The following is a 13,270-nucleotide window of genomic DNA, read 5'->3' as shown; positions in this document are numbered from 1 at the left end:
AAGAGTGAGAATGGGGGCAGGGAAAAATCTGTGCATTTCATTATGTTACAGATTGGAGATGGCATCTTGATTCACAAGATACATTAGTCTCTATCACAATTTGAGCACAGCTACTTGCCTTCTGTTTAACAGGGATTTCCATATTGTGTTCTCAACTTGACTGACAACCCGGGATTTAATTAATTCTTTCCCTCTTCAGCATGACAAAGGCATTCAAATTGTGTCTGCAATGAAATTTTGTATTTTGGAAGAAAGAATGAAAAGTAGACAATTAAGCTATGAAATGTATAATTTCCAATTAAATTGCGGTCTGTCTGCACATGGTCCTGCATATGCTCCGAGACATCCCACAGCAGTCAGAGTCAAACTCTCATGCACTTCAGAGGGCACAGAATTTTAAACATAACAGAGCACCTTGCTTCCTGCAAAGTGCCAGGGGAAATGTAAGATTATTCACGGAAGTGAGACATTTCAAGAGATGCATGAATATCACAGTGTAGAATGAAGCAAGAAACCAGAAATTAAAAGATGAACCTTGGCATCAGCAGTAATAGCTTCATTAAAAAGATTGGTGTTTTTGTAAGACTTACTCTCTTCTGTGATCTCATTTTGGTTACTACAGATCTTGCAAGATCCTCTAATAAATCTTTAAGCCTTAATCACTCAAATTAGTGCCATTCCTCTCTACATGTACATTTGCAAACCATTCATGGACATCTTCAAGCAATGTAATATTTAATTAAATTCAAGTAGCAGTTAAGCTAATTGGAGCATTAAATCAGTGCAATATTGATCATATTTTTCCTGTTATATTTCCCTAATGATAAATTATTTTCATTATCTTTTTCAAGATCAAATACCCTGTGTATGGTATTGAACACAACTGGTTCCATGGGACAACTAGTCCCATGGAAAGCATTTCATTCACACAATGATGCAATAATCCACTTCAGGGGCATCAGAATTTAATTGTCTGCATTTTAGGTCTGTATAGAAGATAAAAATAAAACTTTCAGAATTAAAAAGACATTGTGTCATAGCAGCATCTGAAATATGAGTGGGTGTAGCCTGCCATACTTCTATGAGATTACATTCCGGAAGAAGTTTGGAATTAAAAGGCCATGCAGTCGGAGTGTTTTTCAAAGTGTTTTTCTCAATTTTATCTCCATTTTCTGACCATACTCTCACTAATGATTAGAGTGATAGGGATGTGTCAAATGCTGTCCCAGAATTACTGGTTTAATGGTCAGCTAGTTCTCTTAGCATGGTCTGGATCTCTGAGAAAATTGCCCCAATGTAGTTCAGAGAATAACATGAGATCTGAATTTGGTTCCTCTTAGCCTTCAGACCAGAGACAGTCTCTGCACTGACTTGATGTACTAACATAGACATAAATAAATGAGAATAGTCTGAGGTTTAGGAAGAAGAGGCAATTGACTCCTTTCTTCTGTGCTGTTAGCTATAATGCATGGAGGTTTCCTTTTTCTTATCAAATTATAGAATAACGCTCTAATAATTTCAGATAATTCTGGGAATCAAATACTAATTTTAATGTTATTTTTTTTTAGATAAGTATTATTTTAATTTTAGAGGCAGGAGAAACAGAAACAATATGTTTTGCAAAAGTGTTTGTCTAATGCAAGACAGACTGAGAAATCAAGTGTTGCAATTATTTTCTTCCCAGTGTGTAACTGGAGCTAGACTGCTTGTGTAAGTGAAAAATCATGTGTATGTCACATATATAAATACAGTTAGACCACACTACTCTTCAAATAAAGTGAACTATTGACCTTTTACAATAAAATTTTCATTAAAGCTTTTCATAGGTCACCCGTTTTAAATGTCTTTAATTGGTGAGTGATGTGGCTTTTATTTTTCACTTACAGGTGTTACTTACAAAACAAGAATTAGTACCTGCCAATACAGTAATTCCCTTTGTATACTCACAGTGCAGATAAAAATATCTTTCATATTCCAGAGAGGCTGAGTGATTTTTAAACAATTGGATTTCTCTACAAACATGTACATAAATAAATATTTATAGCTTAATTTTTAAAAAGGAGCCACTAATGTAAGAGACAATTTAAGAATGTCAAAGGATGTCACAGGAATCATTGATACAATTAATTTATACCATACAGACAATGTTTCATGTATAGCTACATAACCTTTGTATTTGCAAATCCTCAGGAAAATTCTGAAATATTCAGAAGGGAGCAGCTATAACTGTCAAACTGAATGTCCTCTAGGAAAACAGCTGTTGTTTTACACTTGGGTATCCTCTCTCATATTGGCCATGGAGCTCTGAATTTCCAGTACTGTTGAAACTCAAGTTTTATAAGCACACAATTAAAATGCAATGCTTACCTTTAAGAGCAGGGGTTGAAGGAGACACTGTACTTTAGGTAGCACAAATTATTGTAATGCCTCTTCTACAAAGATGCTGCCATATACCCAAAGGTTTCCCATCCTGTGTCACTATAACTCTACTTGAACTTTGAGTACAAGTCTCCTACTGCCTCTTGTATGAACTTGTCAAATAGTAATCATAATTTCTTTCCAGAATTTGCAGGTGATTTCCAGAGGAAAAATCTCTTTTTATGTGCAACCTCTTGCTTCTATTCCTAAGGTGCTTCTACCTAAAGACATCTACAAACTGCTCCCTAGATGACAGTGCATAGTCAGCTGTTCTGACCACTTCAAACAGTGATTTCCATCATGCCTGAACAGCTGAACTCCTCCTCTCCAGGGAAATGCTCCCATCCAGCAGCTCTTGCTGCTGCTGCTGCTGCGTGCACCCAAGCCAGCCAAACTGGGGAGCACTGGTCAAAAGGACAGCCCACACCTACCAGACTGTTTTGCCTTTACCAGTGATTTATGGATATATTTAATTTTCTTTCCTATTCTACTTATTTTGCTGCATAGTTGACATTGGTCCTACTTTATTGTTCGAGCTCAAAGATCAGTTATGGAAGATCTTGATGGTCCTGCTTCTTTGTATTTTTATTGGTCTGTTTCTGAGAGCCCCTTTACCATGATTACCATCACTAGCTTTTCATGAATTAGCAGTGCTTATTTAGCAAGCCTAATATTTCAGAGAAACTGGTGAATTGGATCCTGCTTTACAATTAAATGTTAGTTCACAAATTAACAAAGTCTCAAGGCAAGAGAACAAAGTAAGAAAAAGTTACCATTAATGAAGGAATAAAATTCATTTTAATATAAAATGACACCACATCTACTCTTAAAAAAGCTGTGTACAATTCTTAATACAGATGGGCCACATCTTTCATGGTCCTTCAGAGGTTATGGAGACAAAAGAGGGGATCTCCAAGGAGTGGTGTTTCATTTAGGCCTCTGGGTGAGCTCCCCATGACTTTCCTCCCTCCCATACCAGCTGGAGCACAGCCTCCCAACCATAGCTGGGCTTGGAATCGCACAAACTCTTATCTTCACTGCTAGCTGTAAATGACTGCAGATTTTTATTTTCCGTATTTTGTTTTCCACTTCAGGTTTTGGAGTTTCTCTTATTAAACAGAAAAACACTCAAGTTCTCCATCTATCTGGTAAAGATGTGCTGCATTTTTCCCCCTTATGTTGCAGTGGGATGTGTGATGAACAGAAATACTTCTCAGTTTGCACTCAAGCCTGACTCAGAGAATACTTGTTCTTACCTGCCCTTCTCAAGGCAAAACTCTTCTGGGAAAATTTCAAGAAAATTTAATGAAAACCCAAGGAAAACCCGCAATATGATGCCTATTAGTAGATCTTAGCTGGAAAATACATAGTATGTTCAAATTATTAAAAAAAAAAGAAGAAGAAAAATGAAGATAAGTTACTTGTTTTAAAATTCTTGTTTGATTTTTGATGATTTTAAATTACAAGCAAAAATAAATGTAGACCACAGAAAAGAATCTATCAGACAGGTGCAGTGAAGGGATGCAGTATGGAAAGGTTCTGTGATAGAATGATAGAACGGTTTGGGTTGGAAGATCATCTAGTTCCATTTCCCTGCCATGGGCAGGGTCACCTTCCACTAGACCAGGTTGCTCAGAGTCCCATTGAACCAGCCTTGAGCACTGCCAGAGATGAGTCCTATAATGTCCTATTAAGTTTCTTCATAACACTACAGAGAGAAAAAAATATTGTTCTTCTATGGCTAAATTTAGAATTTATGTTCTTAACCCTGCTTTTTCAATAAGAACAAAGTTGTAATTAATGATTTAAATTTATGAACATTTAATCCTAAAACGCAGTACATAAGAATGTAGTAAGGATATGTTTTTTGGGAAATATCTCCCTTTCAAATATAACAAACTACCCAAATAAAACATACCCTTTAACAAAATAAGTTCCATTTACATTATTAAGTAATTTAAACTTCTATTTATAAAGTAGAATGCAAAGACTGCATGCATCAACTAAAAATAAATACACATGCAGGCTTGACTGAACAACTGTTTTGTCAATGGAGCTATGGGGCTTAACTGAGTGCTTCAGGTTTATTAGCAGAAGTTTAATTAAGCATGATGTTGAGCAAAGCCTGGGAAATATTAAATGATTACACTCCGAAGTGCTCAGTAGTTTGCAGGGTCAGGAACCCATTTAATTTCTCAAAGTGCCCTAACAGCCTTGCTTTGCCTGCAAAACATTTCTAGAACCACTATAAGATTTGCTTAAAACTCATTTAAAAATTGTAGATGGGATGTACTAGCTTTTATGGCTTAACTTGGAAAGGAAGAAACATGAAAGTATTTAAGACCTTAATGTTACATTTGCTCAATGTCTGTTTTATAAGCATTTTCAGCTCAAGTGCTTTCTGAAGATAATGTTATGCACCCTTTGTTTGTTACTGCAGCTGGAAAGTGTGTTTGGTTTGTTTTGACAGAATAAACAAGATCCTGTTGAATATTAAAATATTCAATATTTCATTTTCTATTACACTCCATCAGGCAAATAGTCTATTAAATGCTTAAAAGATGCATTTACAAAAGACTGCTGAGGTACCCTCTTGATGTTTGATTTTCATGATAAAATGTGTGTTATTGTGTGTTACATTCTTGTTTCATTTCCCACTGTTCATGATTGTATCATTGTTCATTCTCCTAAGAAATTATTTTCTGGGGGTTATTGATTCACATTCCTTATAATATTCAGCATTCAGTTTAAATATAAATCCCCTGGACCATATCTACTATAGTTAGAGAAAAAAAAATCTCTTCTGGTTCAGAAATTTTAAGCTGGAAGATGAAGGCACAAAAAACATTGATCTTAACTCTTGCTGACTACTGCTTCTTTCTCAGAAAACAGACAATGCTGTCTTAATGTGCAGAGCTCCAGGAAGTCGTGTAATACAAGAATAAAAACTTCATGATTAGGATCATATTGTCCACATTTTAAAGGCTCTTTGATGATACCCTTTTCCAGTAGTTATCATGATTAACTCCTAACAATGGGCCTGTGATTGCAAGGATGACCTCTGGCACAGTGGTTAATGCAGTGCTCTTTTCCCAGCAGATAGTCTGAACAAACATCACAGCAGAATGATGGCATCTACTTCTACTTACCTAATTGGAATCGGAGCTCAGAAATGTGGGGCTGGCTTCTGTTGCATACACATAAATGTCAAGTGCCATTGCAGATGCTTTTGGGATATTTGAGATAATCTTCTGTAGCAGAGAGCAGCTTCAGGGAAGTCTGTGACCCCTCAAAATTACATCTAGAGATTAAGTCCCAGAGGACGTCTTAAATATTGTAGGATACTTCAAAATGAGTTAGACACCTATGTGTGAACAACTGAATGACATCCCCAATAATCACCACTTAACATCTGCTGATTCAATTGTCTCACTGCTGGTAATTTTTTTGGAGTTACCCAGCTGTATATTTAATTAGCACTGTTGATGGAAAAGAACATCCTGGTGATCCAGCCAATTCTCAGAGAAGCTGCTGCACACTTGTATCATGCAGAACTGACTATGATGATGTGGTGTTATTAAATGTCTCAAGAAAGATGTCTTCTTTTTTTTACCTCATGCTTTTAGTAAAGATACAAAGTGGCCTCTCACACAAAGATCCTTTTGCTTCTGAATTGTTTGTTGACAGTCGAGAGGACCAAAGACATTTGTCAGCTCAGCTGTAATCTTTGTATATAAATGTTCATGTATAATTACTTCCTGCATGTTTCAACAGATACTTCTGCTTTTTGGGTGCTACTGTTTTAAAGTTGCCATTAAAAGTACTCATTTCAGCCAAGGAGTCACTGCCATTAAAGAAATGGGATTATAAGAAGGAGTAGCAGCTGCTGCAGACCTGGCAGATAAGAACAGATGCAGCAGTGGCTGAGTGTTTCCACATAAACCTGAGTTTTACTGCACTCTTTACAATATGGCAGCTATTGTAGCTCCTGGGTGCCTTGAGGTATTTATACACTACCCTACACTTCAGTGATGGCTCTCTCTCTGCTATGTCCCTTCCATCACAGTCAGTCACATCTCAGTGTCTGACATCTCAGCCTGTGCTACAAGAGGAGTTTCTGCTGAACCCTGTAGCAGAAGGGGACACAGGCAGCATCCAAACATACGAAAGGAAATCAAAGTGAAATTGACATAAAACTTAAGTGCAGACATTAAAAAAAAATCAATTAAAAAAACCAATTAATTCACTTGGAGGGGAAGATATCAGGGATATGGAACGGACAATGAAAAAAAAAAATGGAATTTGCCAAAGTACAAAGCCATGAAACCACCTGTATGCCAACAAGTGCAGGGGCATGAAGCAAAGCTTGTCAAAATTCTCCTTCAATTTTATTACGACGATGAAGGCCAAAAGAAAAAAGAAGGAATTCTGAAAACTCTGGACTGGAGATACCATCAAAGTAAATGAAATTGCAGGAAGAAAAAAATACTCTGAAATTTACCGACTGCAAGAAAATGTACCAGAATTACATCTGGTGCAGTACAGAGGACAAAAGCAGGCAAAAACTAACCTCACACATGATGCATAAGCAGGGAGAAAGTCAAGGAGGAAGACACAACTTGGAGGGGAAGATATGAGGGAAATGGCAGGGATACATACCAAAAAAAAAAGAAACATAAAAAATTTACGAAAGGAAAAAGCCATGAAAAGGCCTGTAGGCTATAAGGTGCAGGTACATGCACAAAGCTGGCCAAAATTGACACCTGCTAAAGGCTGAAAAAGCAAAGAAGAACTTACGTACACTCTGGGGAAACAAGGACTTACAAACATTCTGGAATGAAGATACCATCAAAGGAGATGAAATTAAAAGAAGAAAAAAGAAATTCTGAAATTTCGTGACTAGATGAAAATGGACCCGGATTGTATCACGTGTGGAGAAAAGGACCAAAACATGCCAAAGCTAAGCTCACAGATGTTGCAAAAGCGGGGGAAAAAGTCAAGGAGAAGACACAACTTGGAGGGGAAGATATGAGGGACATGCCATGGATACTTGGGAAAAACAGAAAAAATCAAAAAGATCTTGTGCAAAGTCAAAGCCATGAAAAGGCACGGCATGCCATCTAGTGCAGGGACATGCACCTAAGATTCCTCTATTGGTCCCCATTGAAACCGCAAGATTCCGTTTCCCTTCCCGAAAGGAAATGAAATTTCCTTTCGGGAAGGGAAACGGAATCTTGCGAACCCGAAAAGAAAGACTAACAAACACTCTGGAAAGGGGATAAGATCAAATGAAATGCAATTGAAAAAAAACAGAAAATCGAGAGATTTTGTGTCTTCAAAAAATCGTTTGTGAGGAAATGAGCTGCAGTGCAAAGGACCAAAACATGCCAAAACAACGCTCACAGATGTTGCAGAAGCAAGGGAAAAAGCCAAACAGGAAGACACAACTTGGAGGGGAAGATATGATGGACATGCCATGGACACTTTGGGAAGAAAAACAAAAACCAAAAAATTCTTACCCAAAGTCAAAGCCATCAAAAGCATATGCCATCAAGTGCAGGCACATGCAGCAAAGCCTGCCTAAATAAATCCCCGCTGAAGGCCAAAGCAAATAAGAAGGACTTACAAACACTCTGGAATGGAGATTGCATTCAAGCAATTGCAATTGGAGGAGAAAAAAAGCAAATGTGGGAAATTTGGGAAATTCTTGGACTACAAGGAAATGGACTGGGATTCTATCAGGTGCAGTGCAAAGGATTAAAACATGCCAAAGCTAAGCTCACAGATGTTGCAAAAGCAGGGGAAAAAGTCAAGGAGGAAGACACAACTTGGAGGGGAAGATATGAGGGACATGCCATGGATAATTTGGGGAAAAAATAAAATAAATCAGAAAAATCTTGCTCAATGTCAAAGCATGTCAAAGCCATCAAAAGCATATGCCATCAAGTGCAGGCACATGCAGCAAAGCCTGCCTAAATAAATCCCCGCTGAAGGCCAAAGCAAATAAGAAGGACTTACAAACACTCTGGAATGGAGATTGCATTCAAGCAGTTGCAATTGGAGGAGAAAAAAACCAAATGTGGGAAATTTGGGAAATTTAGTGACTACAAGAAATTGGTCCAGGATTCTATCAGATGCAGTGCAAAGGACCAAAACATGCCAAAGCTAAGCTCACAGATGTTGCAAAAGCAGGGGAAAAAGTCAAGGAGGAAGACACAACTTGGAGGGGAAGATATGAGAGACAAGCCTTGGATAGTTAGGAAAAAAAGAAAAAATCAAAAAGATCTTGCTCAAAGTCAAAGCCATGAAAAGGCATGGCATGCCATCTAGTGCAGGGACATGCACCAAAGATTCCTCTATTGGTCCCCATTGAAACCGCAAGATTCTGTTTTGGAATCTTGCGAACCCAAAAAGAAAGGCTAAGAAACACTCTTGAATGGAGATAGGATCAAATGAAATGCAATTGAAAAAAACCAAAATATCGGGAAATTTTGTGTCTTCAAAATTGGTTTGTGAGGAAATGAGCTGCAGTGCACAGGATAAACCTTGCGAAAACTATGCTCACAGATGTTTTAAAAGCAAGGGAAAAAGCCAAAGAGGAAGACACAACTTGGAGGGGAAGATATGAGGGACATGCCATGGACAATTTGGAAAAAAAAAAATGAAAAAAATCTTCCACAAAATCAAATCCATCAAAAGCATATGCCAACAACTTTAGGCACATGCAGCAAAGCCTGCCTAAATCGATCCCTGCTGATGGCCAAACTCAAAAAGTACTTACAAACACTCTGGAATGGAGATTCCATCCAAGCAATTGCAATTCGAGGAGAAAAAAACCAAATATGGGAAATTTGGGAAATTCTTGGACTACAAGGAAATGGACTGGGATTCTATCAGGTGCAGTGCAAAGGACTAAAACATGCCAAAGCTAAGCTCACAGATGTTGCAAAAGCAGGGGAAAAAGTCAAGGAGGAAGACACAACTTGGAGGGGAAGATATGAGGGACATGCCATGGATAATTAGGGAAAAAAAAAAAACCACAAAGATCTTGCGCAAAGTCAAAGCCATGAAAAGGCATGGCATGCCATCTAGTGCAGGGACATGCACCTAAGATTCCTCCATTGGTCCCCATTGAAACCACATGATTCCGTTTCCCTTCCCGAAAGGAAATGAAATTTCCTTTCGGGAAGGGAAACGGAATCTTGCGAACCCGATAAGAAAGGCTAACAAACACTCTGGAAAGGGGATTGGATCAAAGGAATTGCAATTGAAAAAAACCAGAAAACCGGGAAATTTATTGTCTTCAAAATCGGTCTGTGAAAAATGAGCTGCAGTGCAAAGCACCAAAACATGCCAAAACTATGCTCACAGATGTTGCAGAAGCAAGGGAAAAAGTCAAACAGGAAGACACAACTTGGAGGTGAAGATATGACGGACATGCCATGGATACTTTGGAAAAAAAAAATCAAAAAAATCTTCCACAAAATCAAATGCCATCAAGAGCATATGCCAACACCTGTAGGCAGATGCAGCAAAGCCTGCCTAAATTGATCCCCGCTGAAGGCCAAAGCAAATAAGAAGGACTTACAAACACTCTGGAATGGAGATTCCATCAAGCAATTGCAATTGGAGGTGAAAAAAAGCAAATGTGGAAAATTTGGGAAATTAATGACTACAATAAATTGGTCCAGGATTCTATCAGGTGCAATGAAAAGGACCAAAACATGCCAAAGCTAAGCTCACAGATGTTGCAAAAGCAGGGGAAAAAGTCAAGGAGGAAGACACAACTTGGAGGGGAAGATATGACGGACATGCCATGGATAATTAGGGAAAAAAGAGAAAAAACCCACAAAGATCTTGCGCAAAGTCAAAGCCATGAAAAGGCATGGCATGCCATCTAGTGCAGGGACATGCACCAAAGATTCCTCTATTGGTCCCCATTGATACCGCAAGATTTGCGAAGAGTGCGGACTCGAAAAGAAAGGCTTAGAAACATTTTGGAACTAGATAGGATCATATCAAATGTAATTGAAAAAAACAGAAAATCGGGGGATTTATTGTCTTTATAAAACGGTCTGTGAGTAAATGCGCTGCAATGCAACGGACCAAAACATGCCAAAACTATGCTCACAGTTATTGCAAAAGCAGGGAAAAACGTCAAACAGGAAGACACATCTTGGAGGGGAAGATATGAGGGAGATGCGTTTGATACTTAGGAAAAAAAAAAAAAAAAAAAACTAAGAGAAAGAAAAATCTTTCCTAGAGTGAAAGCCATGAAAAGGCATGGCATGCCATCTAGTGCAGGGACATGCACCAAAGATCCCTCTATTTGTCCCCATTGAAAAGGAAATTTAATTTCCTTTCCGGAAGGGAAACGGAATCTCGCAAACCCGAAAAGAAAGGCTTAGAAACTTTCTGGAAAGGAGATTGGATCAAATGAAATGAAACTGAAAATCACCCCAAAAAATCCAGAAATTGGGGAGTTTTAGTGTCTTCAAAAAACAGTCTGTGAGGAAATGAGGTGAAGTGCAAAGGACCAAAGGAGGTAAAAACTAAGCTTACAGATGTTGCAACAGTTGGGGTAAAAGTCAATGAGGAAGATACGACTTGGAGGGGAAGATATGAGGGACATGCCATGGATTTAAAAAAAAAAAATTATCTAAAGTAAAAAGCCTTGAAAATGCCTTTATGTCATCAAGTGCAGGAACATGGACTAAAGCTTGCCAAAATTGGTCCCCGGCTGAACCTGAATTAAGGACTTAGGACCACTCTGGAACGGAGATATCATCAAAGAAATTTATTTGATGGAGAAAAAAATAAATTTAGTGACTATAGTGAGTATAAGAAAGTGTTTGCAACTGTTTCCTGAAGAAAAGCAAGTGCAGTCTGCATGCTGAGCCAATGTAAAGGGAGATCTCCACTGTCAGGCACCCAGGGATGATGTTTTGGGATTGACTACAAGCACGTCTAGGGCCATCAGAGCCACACCAAAGCTTCTGTTTCACTGTATTCTCTAAAATACCCTGTATGTAGATACAGGGAGTGGATGATGCAAAACTAGCACATTCAGCCTTTTTACCAGAGGCTGTGCCCACTGTGGCACAAGTGTCTGCTCCCTTAGCAGCAGACTTACATCTGCTTTACAGTGTGATGCACCTGCAATGGACACTTAAGGGACTGAAAGGACATCAAATTCTGGGACAAAGGAAAACTCAGATAAATCTGCTTCTCCAATTCCAGCTCAGGTTGCTGACACAGTAAGAGAGGCCATGAGAGAAAAAGAGTCATTCCCATTTCCTAGTTGTATTGATTGGTGTGTTTTATCACAGACTTTCAGTTCATCCTGAGACTCCTATGCTGTCACACAGTTGCCTTTTTTCGGGAACACATCCAGGATGCTTGAAAACTCCCTTTTTTTTTTTTCCAGAAGAGTAGATTACTGCAGCTACTGGTAGCATGAGGATATGCAAGAGCAGTGGCAGAGTACAAATATAACATCCATCTACAGGAAGGGTTGGAAGGAGCATCCCAGAAGCTACAGGCCTGTCAGTCTGACCTTGGTGCTAGGGAAGGTCATGGTCCAGAGGAGGTTGAGTGCCATCATACAGAACATAAAAGACAAACATGGGCTCAGGATCAGCCGGCATGGGTTTATGAAAGGTAGGTGCTACCTGCCTGATGAGCTTGATCTCCTTCTACAACATGGTGTTCCTGCTTGGTGGATGAGGGGAAGTCTGTGGATATTTTCTACTTGGACATTAGTAAAATCTTTGATACTGTCACCCATGGCATTCTCCAAAAGAAACTGTCACTGTCTGCTCATGGCTTAGACTGCAAAAGCAAAGCAGCAATTTTAAAGCAGATTCCCCAATCCTTTGCAAGGAAAAAAAACCCACCAAAAAACATCAATGCACCACTCCAAGGATTTCTTCTTTCTTAGTTCAGTAGTTTTGAAACTGATGGATAAAGAAAATAATAAAAAAACACCCTAATCCATGTAGCTGAAACTCCTGAAAGTGTTCCTTGGGAAGGAAACAGAGTCCATGACAAGCCTCACTCCAAGGCAGGGCAGACCATTTCTGAGTTGGATTTGGTCTGTGTTTCCCATGGAAATGCAAGACAGTCCGGAAAGAAGTGCCTGAATTGGAAAGATAAGAATTTTAGCTTTTGAAAGCTATGTTAAAAATACTGAACTCCTGCAAGTTGAATTATCCAGTCATTGAAGTAGCAACACTGAGATGCAGAAAGCATGGGCTACATGACATGCATTATAGTCATGTAAGTTGTCTCTTTTTTACTAAGCTAGACCAAGATTATAAATAGTTTAAGTAACATTTTCACCAGTTTAGATTATGAGTTTTAATTAAGCACAAATGAGTCCTGATTTCTAAACAGTTTTGTTTTTAAAGCATCTAAAGTAAAACATACAAACACTTGACTAAAGAGTATTTCACAGGTACTTTAGGCCAGCTAAAATGCACTCAGAGGTTATGTATTTTTGTCTTAAGCACTGGTCCTGATGCCTTTTTGTCATCAAAATATGGGCACTCTCTGTGTGACCATTATTAAAAAAAGACCAAAGCAGTGTCTAAGATAATCTTTGTAAGGTAACTTCACAGGTAAGAAACTGAATCAAAATAAACAGGAAGAACAAATAAATCAGCAAACCAGCACATCCAGATGCATCAGCTACTGAGGGAGGAGGATCAAAGGAGCTGAACTCGGAGCTGGAGCCCTGGAGGAGGCTGCACCACAGCTGCCTACGAGGCGGCAGTGCCACCCCAGCCTGCCTGCTTCTGCACCCTGGGCACTCAGGTGCCTCCTGACCCGTCCCCGTGAGGTGACAGGGCAG

The sequence above is a fragment of the Melospiza melodia genome, chromosome 1 (genome assembly GCF_035770615.1).
Source record: "Melospiza melodia melodia isolate bMelMel2 chromosome 1, bMelMel2.pri, whole genome shotgun sequence".
NCBI classification, from domain to species: Eukaryota; Metazoa; Chordata; class Aves; order Passeriformes; family Passerellidae; genus Melospiza; species Melospiza melodia.
Note: the sequence above shows the minus strand (reverse complement) of the source record.